Below are 18096 nucleotides of genomic sequence, written 5' to 3'. Positions count from 1 at the left end.
ATCACACAATATTCGCGCAGCAGTTTTTCGAATACAATTTTTTGGGATAAAATTCACTTTAGTTCCTTTTAATGCAAAACACACAATATAATACCCAATTGTTTGGTAAAATATAAAAGATGATGTTACACCGAGTAAATAGATATCAAACTTGTCAGGCTTTAAAGTTGCATCTGCCCATAGAATGGCGCCAAACTATGGTACCTAAAAATCTCCAAGCTTTAAAAGCCCTTACAGGTTACCAGTTTAGAGTTACACAGGAGGTTTGGCGCTATATCATATTGGATAGCCCAGTAAAAGTGACAGTGGCGGGAAAGGGTGAGACCCCCTTGCACCACCTGTAAAATGAATCCAGTTGCTCTTTAGCTGATAGTATTAATTTTACTTTGTAGGGAATTGCCAGAAGAAGAAAATTATATCTCAATCATTGCTGCAGCAATGACCGAGATATCACTCTTCCCATCCAAGGTTGTTTATATACATATGGCGGATAGGAAGTAGTTAAATGAATGGTTATTTAATTATATGGGCAACAAACAAGCAGTTGTAACATTACAAGGGCAACAAACAGACAGTAGTGGCAATAGTTAAAGTGTATCTAAATCCAAGACCAAAACATTATATTACATCTTACCAGTCCTTAGATGTACTAAAGGCAGTGTGTTTAAAGTGACAGAACACCCCCTCCCCATCTCTTACATTATCTCCATAACAATGGGGCAGTTTTTTCCCAAAGTGTGTTAATACCATGGAGATAAGATTGCAAAGTGCACATGGTATTTTTCTAATTGCACTTATCAAACACATATAACAGTACACTTTTAATGGTATATTTAACAGATCCCCAACTCCCACTTCTACTGGCAGTAGAAGACCAATGTAAATGCCAAACTGCAGCTGAGGTCTCTCCACCAAGCAAATGTGGCAGCATTAGATGTCTGAGTGCCAAGTCAAGCACCAGTGCTGCCACATTGGAAGTAAGGAAGTGAGTCTCAGGATTCCAATAATTAGATATCCGTGTATTTCTCTTTACTCCTAATGGCCAATAGACATAGGGGGAGCTAAGAGAAGTTAAGTATAAGCAGTTGGGCGACTGATATTAAAGTGAACCTTTCACTAAAGATCACTTCAGTATACAGCTCTGCATGCTGATAAGAAATCTTCTTGCATTCATTAGTTAATTAAACTTCCTGGTTGAGTGAGGCACTGGTGATGTACACAGATGCATCTTGCAAGTCTAACACCACCAGTGTCTTTCCCCTCAGATGATTTACACTGTCACATGTTCCAGGAGGCTGATTCAGAGTTTTAGGAAGTAAAGGCAGATGCCCTTAGGCACTGTTCATTCTTAACAATTTGGAAACGCGGGCAGAATTAGCGCAATTCTGCCCATGATTCCAAAATGCACTAAAATTGTAGCAAAGTTTGGGTGCCATTATTTTTCAAAATTCAAAATGTGTTGACACCAGGGGAATCTTCCAACTGGGGAATTGTTCCCCTGATATACTTCAAGAACAGTTTTTTATGTTATAGTAATTGGAACATGCTCCTTAGTGCTATGACCTGCATTATTCACAGGGCAGCATGCTGGGACTTATAGTTTTATATTATTAGGAGCAAAAAGGACAATTGCAAAATTATACAATCTACTTCAAGTCCAGGCTCAAAAAAGAAAAATATCAGTTTCTATGTATTTTAAACTGTAACCTGATGAGCAAGTGCAGATATTGGGGCACCCTGCTTTTCATCGCTAGCCATACTAACCCCACTGTTGGGGGAACTGGCTGCAATAAGGATATCCACATTGTTTAAGGGGACCCTGTTACTAACATTAAGGCTTCATGCACGCTGGACGTTATAAAAACGCCAGTAGCATTAGCTGTAGAAAGCTGTAGCTGTAGAATGAGTTTTGCAGTGTTTTTGCAGTAGTGTTTTTTAGCTTTTTTTTCAGCAAAACTATACTCCCACAAAAGCTTATGGCTCAGAAACACTGATTAACCACTTTTGTTTGCCATTTTTAAGCTTTTTTCAGTTTTTACGGCTCTCCAGCTGTTGCAGAACTACACATCCCATGAGGCATTGTAAAACTCTGACATTCACAGACATGACTAGGCATGATGGGAATTGTAGTTCCTGAACAACTGGAGGGCCATAGTTTGAAGACCCCTGGCCTAAGGCCTCGTGCACACTGGACATTTTTACTGCTGCTGTTTTTGGCTTTAGAAGTTTTTTTTCTGCAGTCAATAAACTCCCCAGCATGTTATCCTATGTGTCCATGCACACATAGACTGTTATTAGCAGTTTTTGGCAGAGGCGTTTTCTAGTATTTAAAGGAGTTCTAACTCTGAAAAAACCTGGAACCTGAAACCTGAAAAAAAACGCAAAAAAAACGCAGAGAAACTTGGCTATTCTGCGTTTATCAGCGTTTTTGAGCCATAAGCTTTTATGGGAGTATAGTTTTGCTAACAAAAGCTGAAAAACGCTACAGCTAAAAAAATATCAAAAAATGCTAGTGCAAAAACGCTGAAAAACTCACTCTACAGCTTTCTACAGATAATGTTACTGACTTTTTTATAACGTCCAGTGTGCATGAGGCTTAAAACCCACTAGTTATTAGGTTTTTTTCCAGCCAGAAAACGCCCCTGCCAAAAAACGCTGATAACAGCCCATGTGTGCATGGACACATAGCATAACATGCTGGGGAGTTTACTGGCTGCAGAAAAAAAAGGCCTTAAGCCAAAAAATAGCAGCTGTAAAAATGTCCAGTGTGCATGAGGCCTATAAAAGACAGAAAAAAAAACAAGTATGTAAAATGCTTATAGTCAGCGTTTTTCCTTTTCATTTCCCTTTTTTTATTCACTTCCAATGTGCCTTTGAGCCTTATGGAAAATTTGACTACTCCCCTAACACTGCCCCCTCCCTCCTTGCACATAGCCCTCTCCTTTTCTGGAAATGTCTACTTACACTTTCTGCTGGCCCAGCTCCTTTGCCCCTCCCTGTACCTTCCTACATAACCTTTTTTTTGCAGCTGCTGGGGAGAGAAGCAAAGGGGCATACGATACAAAGTGTCACTTGAGTGGCAGCTCTATGATAGTCTGGGGCTGCTGACATCACATCCAAGATGAAGATGCCCAGCAGCAGTCTTGGGACTTTTGGATGTCTACACAAGAAAGGCTTTTACAGTTAAATAACATGCATAAAATACATTAAATGTAATCGTATGGGATAATTTTTGCTGAAATGAATGGTGTGGGGACAGGGCCCCTTTAAGGACTGTGGCATGGGTCCATTGGAACTGAAACATTCCTGAGAGTGATGCCATTATAGCAGGCGGTGCCACTGTAAGCTCAACTGAGGCAGCTATATATGGTATAGTAATATGAGAACATAGACAAAATGGGCAGCTGTGCTCACAGACACAATATGCTGTAGATGGGATGTTAGTTACTGTACAAATTTACATATACTGTGGAAGGATAATGCCATGAAATAACTGCATGCACATGTGCAGAGTAACAATAAGTACAAAAGCAGCTTGCTGGTGTAAAAAAAAGTTACAGTTACAAGTAACCAGTTTCCTAAAATGTCTGTAAAATTGAACCTTTTTCAAACACCTAAAGTAGCCTCCAGTGTGAAGGAGTAGTACCCCTATTGGGTTTTTATTGCGGTCTGCATTCCTATGGGCACACATTGCAAGACTTGGATTTCTCAGCAAGAGAGCTCATTTCCAAACTATAAGACCTGGTTCACATGACCTCCAGCTTGCAATAGTTAGTCTGGGGAGGTGGGCCAGGCCCTTTTCACTTTGGAAATCACAAGGGACTTATACTATTTCATACATGCAAGCACAAATGCCCATTAAAGGAAACATGTTGTAGGCAAAATATGCAGGGTGCCAATCCTGATGTTCACGCAGGCTCTCTGGTTTCAGTATTTTCAGTCTCAGAACATGGAATGAACATGCAGCAAGTATCAGAACTGATCTGCATACTTGCTTCAGGTCAGTGACTCTGATTTACTAAAGTCAAAAGGTTAGCATCTAACAACTAGCTAGTGCTGTGCTGTGTACTGTAAGCCATGTTGTAAATAAATGTTATTAAAAATTACCTTTACATTTCAATTTGCAGATAGGGCAATTTTCCAAAATTGTTCAAAATGTAAATGTTGCTTCCTTGGATTATGGAAACCTGGAAGGTTTGTACAAGTTGGCCACAGAAATGTAATTTACCTGCCTGTGTGAAAACCAAGAAGTCTGCACTGAGTTGAAATTTTTGATATGACACTGCAGAAAGTTTTTAAAACTAAAGCCTCGTGCACAAAGGACATTTCTTTTCCTCCCCTGGACGCCTTGCTCTGGGGAAGGAAAAAGCAATAAAAACACACCTAAATGTGAATGCATTTAGGCACGTCAAGTGCTTGGGCAAATTCCATTGGCTAGATTCAGTCTGGCCTATAGAATGAATGAATACTCAAGCACGAAAGGCGCCTAGTGCTTAAGTGCATGCAAGTGCTTCACGTGTTTTTTTACGCTAAAACCCTCCTCTCCTGAATGCGCTTTTAAACACCTGTTAATGCCTATATGTGCATGTACACATATGCTAACATAGAGGGGCATTAAGCCCTGGTTGATTGATACGATTTGGCATGTGATTTGACATGACAATTGCCGACAATGGCAGTGTCCGAATCGGATCCGATTCCCAAAAGTAGTTTCTGTACTAGTTTTGGCGATTTTGGGGGTGCGATTTCCATTGACATCTGTGCAGAAACCTGCACAAATTTCTCTGAAATCGCCCCCGAAGTAGAGTCTGACATGCGGGAATGAAATTTTGCGAGTTCAGATGAACTCACACGATTTCATTCCCACAGTCAGTGTGAACCAGGGCTTAGAGACAGTAAAATAAAACTAAAATGTCCTTTAAAGCAGGGTTTTTAATGCCTAGTGGGCATGAGGCCTTAGTGATGCCCTTTATTTGCTAACTTGATTACTAAAAATGCAAGATAAGCCAGATCCCCATATTTAAACACAGATTTACAAGAAGAGGCAATAAAGTATGCACATTTAAAAAATACAACTCTTTTGTCTGGACACAGTTTAGTAGTAAAGACTATTTGTGATAAAAAGATCTGAGTTTAACAATATGATACTATCAAAATAATGCAGATTGTGCAGCTTTTCTCATTACAACATGGACTTTACATAAGGTGGTTATAATAAACACAGTCCCTTTTATTTAGAAATCAATTTCAGAGAGGGCATAAGCAATCAAATAGCAATGTCGGGGATCGTTTTCTTTTTCAATCCCAGCAACATTTTCCTGTTTGTCTTCCAGATCTCATCTGATTGACTTCCTTGGATTTTTCCTGCTTTTGAGCACCAGCAAAGGTTGGCCTGGTGACGTACCTGCCCCCTATCACCTTCACACCTCACTGTAGAGCATTTAATATGAAAAGATGTGCTCTAAATGTACATTATGTTATCTGAATACTCTTCTTATTTATTCTTCCTGCATAAAGAAATGGCATTACATGATGTTAATTTCTTGCAGCCTACCTTCATTGACAGTAAAAAAAAAGATTAAAAAAAGGTGCACTTCAACTGCAGTTTGTTGACCAACCTCACAGTATAAATGAGCTATAAAAACATGATGATGATGATGGTCATTAACAGTTAAAATAATTTTATTTTTTTTCTATAGCACAGAAACTTTAAAGGACCTCCTTTTTTTTAGTCACTTTCAGTTCCAGTTTGCTCACCTAAGAGAGATTAGTGGAAGCAATCTGTGTGTACCAGTTAAACAAGTTTTGTATGTCTTCTGCCTAAAGCCTTGGAACATAAAATATACAAGGTGTGCCATCACAATAATGGAAGTATCAGAACAATAAAAAAAAAAAAATTGAACATCCCCTTTACTTAACCTCATTATTTTATGATTTGTTTTCACAGAAAGAGGATGACAGACAGCAAAAACATAAATTAAAAATTAAACCGACATTACACACATAACAATTAAATACAGAAAAAGAAAAAAAAAAACTAATATACAAAGAACACTTAATAAAATAAACTGCACTAAGAAAATGGATTGTTTTTTTTTTTTAAAGTTCCTTAAGCAACTCAATGAGCGAGATTGAGAGTTTCCGCTTCAGTGAATTTAGTAATTATGCTGCAAAATCCATTTTGCCAAAATCACTTTTTTCATTCCTACCATTCATTGATCAATCTATAAACCTCCTTAGACACTCAAGAACCAAGGTCATCGTGTTATCCCATATTATGCTACCTTCTTCCAGTTTAAACATTCTAAAATAAAACTCTGTTAATTTTTAATTTTGATAACATTTCATGTGGCAGAAAACGTTGAAATTGATTTTCGGGCTGGCAGTGCAAAGGCCAGTGAGTATAGGAATAGTCAACACCTTCCGCACATTTCATTTTATTGCAATCAGTTTCAGATGTAGCACCCTGATATTTAGGCAGGGTTGCTAATAAATTTACCTGCCAGGTATAGTCGCCTTGGCCAATTGATAGGCGATCAATTGATTCCACCCTCATTCTGGATTTTCTGCACTTCTCTCTTCTGTCACTAGATGGCCGGGTATCTGGTGCCATTAGATAAGGCAAGGGCATTGCAAAGACAGATTAGGAATAGACGGGGTATCTCAGCCAATTTATTTGGGTAAGGTCAGGTGATCGGGGTTCTGTGCCACGTGGATGGCCGTCTAGGTGGACATGTGTTGTGCTGCCCCAGGCTGCTAGGCCAGAGCCTGAGGTCTATCCCAGGGGCATCTGGCTGCTAGGCTGTCTGAGAGCAGTGTAGGGTTGGGATTGCGGCTTGCAGTCCAACCAGAAGTGATGGTTCTGCCAACCGGAGAACCTGTCATGGTCAGGGGTAGCAGGGAAGCTGTCGCCACTAAGGGACCGTCCACCTTATTACCAGGGACCACTATGTACCAGAGCAGTATTCTCCTCAACCAAGGACGGTGAAGAATTTGGAAACTTCAGCAGGTGCCAAGCCAGGGACCCAGCCAGCGGTGGTGATGCTTGCAGAGCAGCCTTGTGTGCGAAGCCAGGGACCGTGTGGGCCAGTAGGGTGATGCTTAAGGAGTATCTTGGATGCCAGGCTGGGGACCCAGCAGGGAAGGGGGCTGACGTTTGAGGAAGATACAGAGAGAGAAGGTTGTAAGGAGATCCAGTGGCAGTGGATCAGCAAGTCTAGTGAGAGAGACTGGGAGCTCAGTTGAGTGAAGATCTACAATAGGAGATTATAGAGGAAGTGAAAGAGTTCATTGTAACCTTTGTTAAAAACTCTTCAAGATTGTTACCATAGGAGACAACGTGTTTACACATGCAGCTGTGGTTTCCGGCTGGGTTCCTTTCCCTGGATGGCTGTCTACCTATAGAAGTCTTGGAGTCTGTCAATTAACATTGCAATACTAATGCCCTGTACACACGGTCGGATTTTCCGACGGAAAATGTGTGATAGGACCTTGTTGTCGGGAAATTCCGACCGTGTGTAGGCTCCATCACACATTTTCCATTGGATTTTCCGAAACACAAAGTTTGAGAGCAGGCTATAAAACTTTCCAACAACAAAATCCGTTGTCAGAAATTCCGATCGTGTGTACACAAATCCGACGCACAAAGTGCCACGCATGCCCAGAATAAATAAAGAGATGAAAGTTTTACGTCACCGCGTTCAGAATGATCGGATTTTCCAACGACTTTGTGTAACCATGTGTATGCAAGACAAGTTTGAGCCAACATCCGTCGGAAAAAATCCATGGATTTTGTTGTCGGAATGTCCGATCGTGTGTATAGGGCATAAAGGGTGTCCTGGCCGTAAACCCTCTCTCCCACACAGGGGCGGATCCAGAGTCTAGTCTCGGGAGGGGCACTGCCAGAAAATAAGGTGTTACGGTCTTACAGAACTGAATTTAAAGTATAATACAGTGTACAGAGGTCAGTAGGATGTAGGGTGATGTACAGAGGTCAGTAGGATGTAGGGTGGTGTACAGAGGTCAGTGGAATGTAGGGTGGTGTATAGAGGTCAGTAGTATATAGGGTGGTGTACAGAGGTCAGTAGGATGTAGGGCAGTGTGCAGGGAACAGTAGGGCACACGCTGAGGGGATCGGGAGGGCATATACTGGGGGGGGATCAGGAGGGCATACACTGGGGGGGGGAATCAGAAGGGCATACACTGATACACTGGGGGGGGGAAGAATCAGGAGGGCATACACTGATACACTGGGGGGGGGGGATCAGGAGGGCATACACTGATACACTGGGGGGGGGAGAATCAGGAGGGCATACACTGATACACTGGGGGGGGGGAATCAGGAGGGCATACACTGATACACTGGGGGGGGGAATCAGGAGGGCATACACTGATACACTGGGGGGGAGAATCAGGAGGGCATACACTGATACACTGGGGGGGGGGAGAATCAGGAGGGCATACACTGATACACTGGGGGGGGGGGGGATCAGGAGGGCATACACTGATACACTGGGGGGGGGAATCAGGAGGGCATATACTGATACACTGGGGGGGAGAATCAGGAGGGCATACCTTGATACACTGGGGTGGAGATTCAGGAGGGCATACACTGATACACTGGGGGGGATCAGGAGGGCATACACTGATACACTGGGGGGAGAATCAGGAGGGCATACACTGATACACTGGGGGGGAGAGAAACAGGAGGGCATATACTGATACACTGGGGGGGGGGATCAGAAGGGCATACACTGATACACTGGGGGGAGAATCAGGAGGGCATACACTGATACACTGGGGGAGGATCAGGAGGGCATACACTGATACACTGGGGGGGGGGGGATCAGGAGGGCATACACTGATACACTGGGGGGGAGAATCAGGAGGGCATACACTGATACACTGGGGGGGGGGGGATCAGGAGGGCATACACTGATACACTGGGGGGGGGGAATCAGGAGGGCATATACTGATACACTGGGGGGGAGAATCAGGAGGGCATACCTTGATACACTGGGGTGGAGATTCAGGAGGGCATACACTGATACACTGGGGGGGATCAGGAGGGCATACACTGATACACTGGGGGGAGAATCAGGAGGGCATACACTGATACACTGGGGGGGGAGAGAAACAGGAGGGCATATACTGATACACTGGGGGGGGGGGATCAGAAGGGCATACACTGATACACTGGGGGGAGAATCAGGAGGGCATACACTGATACACTGGGGGAGGATCAGGAGGGCATACACTGATACACTGGGGGGGGGGGGATCAGGAGGGCATACACTGATACACTGGGGGGGAGAATCAGGAGGGCATACACTGATACACTGGGGGAGAATCAGGAGGGCATACACTGATACACTGGGGGGGGGGATCAGGAGGGCATACACTGATACACTGGGGGGGGGGATCAGGAGGGCATACACTGATACACTGGGGGGGAGAATCAGGAGGGCATACACTGATACACTGGGGGGGGGAGAATCAGGAGGGCATACACTGATACACTGGGGGGGAATCAGGAGGGCATACACTGATACACTGGGGGGGGAATCAGGAGGGCATACACTGATACACTGGGGGGGGGGGACAGGAGGGCATACACTGGGGGGGGGGGAATCAGGAGGGCATACACTGATACACTAGGGGGGGGGGAGTCAGGAGGGCATACACCAGGGGGCAGTCATAATCTTTTAATGAGTTCAATTTCTCATGAAAAGAAGATGAAGATCTCATTTGTCCTCTAACAGCACCTCTATGCTAAGCTGCAGTAACTCAGCAAACTCAGCATAGAGGTGCCTGTAAACAAATCCACAATGTAGTGCTGGCAGCAGAGCTCACCTCCAGGAACTTTCACTCGGCTCTCTCTGCTCAGCAGCTGCACACATCTCCCTCTTCCAGATGAGCGTGATCTCGGGGAAAAGGCACCTCCCCATCCCGCCCACTCAAGCAGCAGCCTGCAGGAGAGAGGCTGAAAAACTGCAGGGGGAGGTACAGGGGGTGGAGAGTGCAGTCCCGAGGTTTCTAAGCAATAATTCATGCTTAGAATGGCCGCAGAGACTGGTTACCCAGGGCGTGCTCAGCCTCAGTCTTCAATATTTTCTCGGGGGGTGCAATTGCCCCGTTGCCCCCCTCCCCGGATCCGCCCCTGCTCCCACAGTTCTGTTTAACCTCCCTGGTGGTATGATTATTTTAGATTTTTGGTGCTGAAAGCGGTACAATTATTTTGCATGGAAATTTGGCGTTTTATATTGTAGGCTTGTAATTCTTAGGAATAACTCACTTAAATCTGTCCAACCCAGAGTCTAGTAGACATCTCGGGTATGATAAAGTTTGAAAAACGAAATCATAAATTATAATATAATAAATAACTATAAATAATTATACCAAATAATAATATAATAAAAATAAAAATTATTCAATAATGTAATCAAATCAAAAACACTGAAATTTGCTCAGTTGCAGAATTGTCGCTGTCATTACTTTTCAGTGTTTGATGACGGATCTCCCCACAAATCACTATCGCTCAATTCTGCAAGTGATTCTAATTTATTATCGCTGTTTTCTAGCTGGTCTAAAACCACTTTTGATGTAAAGGGACGGTTTTGGTTGCTATGGACAGGCAGAAAGAAAAGTTTATATAATATAAAACTGAACTGGACAAACCACTAGGGACAAAAGAGATGTGAAATAACTTCATACAGTAATGTAATCTGTAAGATTACAGTATACTGTATGTATAGTGTGTGTTTCACTTTTTTTAATTTGGCGCCATTCTCCATCCCTGTGCATCGCAGGATCCAGAGGACAAGGTAAGTAAGCTCTTCCTGGATCCTGCGATGCGATCCCGAGTCTGGCTCGAGGTTACCGCTTTTGGTTCTGAAATCCCACCCCGAGCCAGACTCGGGAATACCGCCAGGGAGGTTAAGAGACAATAAATCTCTTTGCATTCAAGAAGTGTCTGGCGCCCAAGAATCTACCTTGCATTACACCCACCATGCCTTGTAACCCACTCTACATAGAAGGATGTCAGCTGTCCCTAAGTCTGGAGGTTCTCATTAGACCAAAGGGGACCCGGGACCTTGCTACACAAGGAGCATTCTTTCACTACGTTACTACACTATGCACATCATTATATTTTGATGAGAAGTTGTGCCCCTAGCTCCAGCCCCTTGCCATGCCCTGTTATCAGTCAATATAAAGTGGGGAGGGTTGAAGCTAGACTTTCTCTGAAGAATTGGAGATATATTATAGAATGCCCAAAGCTTCCTGGAAAGCTCCCACGGCTATCTGACAACACTTGTGTATAAATTTAACTGCCTATCGCTCTGGATCTAATATCTATTTGACAGGGGGTTTTCACTGTAGGTGAAATCTCTTTATTCATTTTCTTTTTAACCTCATGATCAGTTTGAAGGCTAACTCCACCTTTTGCAAATAAAAAAAATAAATGCACCATATTGGCTAAACAAAAAATATGTGATTTTTTTTTTCTTTCTTTGCATAGTATACTGCAAAGCATTGCAACCATAATCATGGGGGGCGGGTCTGGTGGAGGCAGTGCCTGAGCATGTTGTGTGATGTCATGGTGCAAGGGAGCTAAGCGGAACTGAGTGGAGTGACCGGAGCCTCATGTGCGGGTCCACGGGATGAGAGCAAGGCAACCCGGGAGCAGGACTGTTAGTGCTGTGTGGACTGGAGTGGATTGAAGATACCACCTGGCATGGAGAGAGATGGTCACTGTGACTCAGAAGGGTACATGTCATGTCGGTGAGATCTCATCATCAATTATCTGTGGTGCTGCACACTGCTTGCAGTGTCAATTTCATGTGTGTGTACATTCCCATTCTAATTTCTTGCCCTCCTGAGTCCTGTCCCTGAGCTACTTACTATATGGAAAATAAAATAAGAAATATGTTTTTTGTCCTAATATCTACCTTAAATCACATTGCTAATTGCATTTTGTACTTGTTCGTAGCCTAAATACTGAAATTTACACTTAAAACTGTAATTTTGTAACTTTTGGAAATGCCAGTAAAAACTCGACTATGCCAGTAAATTTTGGGTGTCGTATCAGTAAATTTCAATCTGGTAGGTTGGCAAGGGGGTGGTTTGGGGGCTACAGACTGTGACCATGTTCCAAATTATACCCTTAATATGGATAAAACATGAAACATGGTCCGAACTGAGGACGTGAACTTTAAATTTGTTTGTAAAAATGTTTATAGGAAACCCGGGCTAACAGAATATGCAGGCTAGCATTACTGGAATCTTTTAGAAATGCTAGTTGCCTGGCTGCCATGCTATTCCAAAGGCTTTTCTACTTTGAGTGACTTTGAGTCACTGTCCTGGAGCAAGCATATATATCAGGGCTTTTCTCTGACTTCACTTGTGATAGGTCAGTGACTGGCGTGAAGGCCACACAAAAATGCTTCATGCTGGGATTGTCATGCCTTTCAGAGACTGTTCAAGTCAAGTAGACCCAAAAGAAAACAAGCGGGTTATTAGTTTATATCTAAACAGTTCTAGATTTCTTCATTATAAGACTGGTAAAAACATAAAATGTGGACTAACAAATTATTTCAGTAAAAAAAAATCATTTTTTTGTCAAAGTGTTATAAACAGAATGCTAAACACTTTGCAAATTGGTGGCTTCTGTGTGCCTGTGGTGGCTAGGGACTCTCAATTCAAAAGGTGTGCTGGGTGATCATCAGCTGCCAGTTATGGAGTTCATCAGAAATCAATTTCGCAAATTGAGCCTTTTAAAATGGACTTTGCTTAAAACTGGAGTCTTTAGCTATCTGTTAAGCCCCATATACACTATCATATTTTCTGCTGATTTTTGTCTTCAGATTTACCAAAACCATATAATATGAGGTCAAACCTTAGGAGTTTCAATTTGTATGCAATCAGGCAGGCCCTTGCACTACATGGTTTTGGTAAATCTGAAGACAAAAATCAACAGAAAATCTGATAGTGTGTATGGGGCTTAAGTCAGTACTAAATTTAGCAGAAATCATTGCCTGTCAACATTTCCTCTGTATAGCTAATACACTTTCTGTTGTTACTCTAGAAATGTTCCTAGTGTTCCTTGCAGAATGCTTATAGTTTAGATATTCATAGACTATATTTTACTTACTGCAACCATTTTTTTTAATAAGCAGCAAATAAATAGTACGGGTGCATTCAAATTTACAGAAATATGATTTTTTTTTTCTCGTAGGCATTGTGTTAAATTTTGACTCAGAAAGTCAACAAACTTTTTACTAGAACTAGGGGTCTGGGTTGATATTTGGGGGAAAAGGCCCCTCACACAACAAGGGCCTGCAGTAAGTAAAGGTTGCAGTAACACCATCACAGTGACCAGCTGAAAACGTTTCTACTGCAGTTCACAGGATCTAGCTACAGTATCTCACAAAAGTGAGTACACCCCTCACATTTTTGTAAATATTTTATTCTATCTTTTCATGTGACAACACTGAAGAAATGACACTTTGCTACAATGTAAAGTAGTGAGTGTACAGCTTGTATAACAGTGTAAATTTGCTGTCCCCTCAAAATACCTCAACACACAGCCATTAATGTCTAAACCGCTGGCAACGAAAGTGAGTTGGGGGTAGTGGATGAGCACTGTGGCCTTTATTTGTATGCCAACACAGAGTTCATATATATCAACATATCACTTAAAGTGATATTAAAGGTTTGTTGTTTTGTTTTATTTAAATAACAAACACATTATACTTACCCACTCTATGATTTTGCATAGAGCAGCCCCAATCCTCCTCTTCTCGGGTCCCCTGCCGGAACTCCAGGCCCCTCCCTTCTGACTAGTGGCTATTCACACACGAAGCATAGCTCGGCCCCGCCCCCGCTTTTTCAATCATTGGCTCACTGGCTGTGATTGACCATAGCAGGAGTCAATGGCTACCACTGCTGTCTCAGTCAATGAGGAGGAAGAGACCTAGGAGGCTCTCATGCACTGGATCAAGATGAAGCTCAGGAAAGTATTAGGGGGGCAGATGTAAACAGAAGTCTTTTACCTTCATGCATAGAATGCATGAAGGTAAAAAACCTTGAGCCTGCGATCTATGAAGTGGAGGTAATTCTTTTACTTTTTCAATAGTTTTTATTAGTATTTTTATAGTAAGTGTACAGTACAAGGTCCTACCGAGTCAGTTCAATACCAAATTTGGACATAAATAGACTATTAAGCTTGTAACAAACAAAGGTAGCTGATTATATAGAATCTTATGGTCATATACAGTATCTCACAAAAGTGAGTACACCCCTCACATTTTTGTAATTATTTTATTATATCTTTTCATGTGACAACATGAAAATATAAATTTGCTGTCCCCTCAAAATAAATCAACACACAGCTATTAACCACTTGCCGACCATCTGCCGCAGTATAGCATGGCTGGGCAAAACAACGTTATGTAACGTCGCTTTGCCCTGTGGCCACTAGGAGGCGCGCTCGCCCCCCGAGCTGATGCGAGTGCCTGGTGGTCACGATCACCACCGGGCTCCCACGATCGCTTGGGGCACACGGAGAACCGGGATCTGTGTGTGTAAACAGTTTCCGGTTCTCTGAGGGGAGAACAGACAGATCCTCTGTTCATACAGAGTATGAACAGTGATCTGTCATCTCCCCTGCACAGTCCCCTCCCCCCTTCAGTTAGAACACAAACTAAGGAACACATTAACCCCTTCACCGCCCCCTAGTGTTAACCCCTTCACTGCCAGTGACATTTTTACAGTAATCAATGCATTTTCTATAGCATTGATCGCTGTATTAATGCTAATGGTCCCAAAAATGTGTCAAAATTGTCCGATGTGTCCGCCATAATGTCGCAGTCCTGATAAAAATCGCAGATCGCTGCCATTACTAGTAAAAAAAAAATTCATAACATATGCCATAAAACTATCCCCTATTTTGTAGATGCTATAACTTTTGCGCAAACCAATCAATATACGCTTATTTTTTTTCACCAAAAATATATAGAAGTACACATATCGGCCCAAACTGAGGAAAAATGTTTTTTTATATATTTTTGGGGATATTTATTATAGCAAAAAGTAAAAAATAATGTGTTTTTTTCAAAATTGTCGCTTATTTTTGTTTATAGTGCAAAAAATAAAAACCGCAGAGGTGATCAAATACCACCAAAAGAAAGCTCTATTTGTGGGAAAAAAAGGACGTCAATTTTGTTTGGGTGCAATGTTGCACAACCGCGCATTTGTCAGTTAAAGCGACGCAGTGCCGAATCTCAAAAAGTGCTCTGGTCAGGAAGGGGGTAAAATCTTCCGGGGCTGAAGCGGTTAATGTATAAACTGCTGGCAACAACAAGTACACCGCTAAGTGAAAATGTTCAAATTGGGCCCAAAGTGTCAATATTTTGTGTGGCAAGCACTGCCTTAACCCTCTTGGGCATGGAGTTCACCAGAGCTTCACAGGTTGCCACTGGAGTCCTCTTCCACTCCTCCATGATAACATCACAGAGCTGGTGGATGTTAGAGACCTTGCACTCCTCCACCTTCTGTTTGAGCATGCCCCATAGTTGCTCAATAGGATTTAGATCTGGAGACATGCTTGGCCAGTCCATCACCTTTGCCCTAAGCTTCTTTAGCAAGGTTGTCTTGGAGGTGTGTTTGGGGTTGTTATCATGTTGGAATATTGCCCTGTGGCCCAGTCTCTAAACGGAGGGGATCGTGCTCTGCTTCAGTATATCACAGTACATGTTGGCATTCATGGTTCCCTCAATAAACTGTAGCTCCCCAGTGCTGGTACCACTCATGCAGCCCCAGACCATGACACTCCCACCACCATGCTTGACTGTAGGCAAGACACACTTGTCTTTGTACTCCTCACCTGGTTGCCGGCACACACGCTTGACCCCATCTGAACCAAATAAGTTTATCTTGGTCTCATCAGACCACAGGACATGGTTCCAGTAATCCATGTCCTTAGTCTGCTTGTCTTCAGCAAACTGTTTGCAGGCTTTCTTGTGCATCATCTTTAGAATAGGCTTCCTTCTGGGACAACAGCCATTACAACCAATTTGATGCAGCGTATGGTGTATGGTTTGAGCATAGACAGGCTGACCCCTCACCCCTTCAACCTCTGCAGCAATGCTGGCAGCACTCATATGTCTATTCCCAAAGACAACCTCCGGATATGACGCTGAGCATGTGCACTCAACACTCAACTTCTTTGGTCGACCATGGCGAGGCCTGTTCTCAGTGGAAACTGTCCTGTTAAACCGCTGTATGGTCTTGGCCACCGTGCTGCAGCTCAGTTTCAGGGTCTTGGCAATCTTCTTATAGCCTAGGCTATCTTTATGTAATAAATAAATAAATATATTTAAGTAATGCCCCGTACACACGGTCGGATTTTCCGACGGAAAATGTGTGATAGGACCTTGTTGTCAGAAATTCCGACCATGTGTAGGCTCCATCACACATTTTCCATCGGATTTTCTGACACACAAAGTTTGAGAGCAGGCTATAAAATTTTCAGACAACAAAATCCGTTGTCGGAATTTCCGATCGCGTTCAGAATGATCGGATTTTCCGACAACTTTGTGTGACCGTGTGTATGCAAGACAAGTTTGAGCCAACATCCGTCAGAAATATCCTAGGATTTTGTTGTCGGAATGTCCGATCAATGTCTGACCGTGTGTACGGGGCATAACAGTTCTTTTATTCAGATCCTCAGAGTTCTTTGCCATGAGGTGCCATGTTGAACTTCCAGTGACCAGTATGAGAGAGTGAGAGCGATAACATCGAATTTAACACACCTGTTCCCCATTCACACCCGATACCTTGTAACACTAACAAGTCACAAGATACTGGGGAGGGAAAATGGCTAATTGGGCCCAATTTTCACTTAGGGGTGTACTCACTTTTGTTGCCAGCGGTTTAGACATTAATGGCTGTGTGTTGAGTTATTTTGAGGGGACAGCAAATTTACACTTTTATACAAGCTGTACACTCACTACTTTACATTGTAGCAAAGTGTCATTTCTTCAGTTTGGTCACATGAAAAGATATAATATTTATTATTTTTATTTATTTCCGGTGCTTATATAGCGCCATCAATTTACGCAGCGCTTTACATTTACATTGTACATTCACATCAGTCCCTACCCTCAAGGAGCTTACAATCTAAGGGTCCCTAACTCACATTCATACATACTAGGGACAATTTAGACAGGATCCGATTAACCTACCAGCATGTCTTTGGAGAGTGGGAGTAAACTGGAGTACCCGGAGGAAACCCATGCAGGCACAGGGAGAACATGCAAACTCCAGGCAGGTAGTGTCATAGTTGCGATTCGAACCAGCGACCCTTCTTACTGCTAGGTGAACGTGCTATCCACTACACCACTGTGCTGCCCAATAAAATATTTACAAAAATGTGAGGGGTGTACTCAATTTTGTGAGATACTGTTCCTGAGTTAAATAGAGGTGTTCACCGTCTAGCCCCTCTCACTCCCTTAGTTCTAGGGATAGCGACCAGGGGTGCCCCCCATTAAGGTACATGACTCCCGGTGTCCCATCAGCACATCACAACAAACTGATCAGGAAAACAGATCTAGTATGCACATTTACTCCCATTTTTTTTTACGAGGTGTCGAAGTGGACTTGCCCGGAGGTGAATGCATAACTTGGTAAGGGAAAGAGGAAGGAAAGTAAAGAAGTAAAGAAAGTAGACTGTGAAACAATACTACCCCATAAAATGTCACAAGGGCCGCATTAGGGCTCTAAGTGTTTCCTGAGAGATATTTGATCCAGGGGTCCCATGTTTTTTCAAATCCACATAACTTATCATTTAGAATGACAGAAAGTTCCTTATTAACCATTATCCAGGTTAATTTAGTCTTAACCATATCAAAACGGGATAATAGGAGACATCCAAGATCTAGCTATAGCAATACCTGCAGCTATGGACACAAAGGAGATTAGCATTCTTACATGCCTCGAAGTCTCTAATACTGGTTGACTCAATCGAGCTTGTCGTTTTTTTTTTTTAAGGTTTGTTCCCCTCAATGAGTATATAAAGTTGTACATGCTGATCCAAAA

The sequence above is a fragment of the Aquarana catesbeiana genome, linkage group LG06, assembly GCF_042186555.1.
Source record: "Aquarana catesbeiana isolate 2022-GZ linkage group LG06, ASM4218655v1, whole genome shotgun sequence".
Lineage (NCBI taxonomy): Eukaryota > Metazoa > Chordata > Amphibia > Anura > Ranidae > Aquarana > Aquarana catesbeiana.
Note: the sequence above shows the minus strand (reverse complement) of the source record.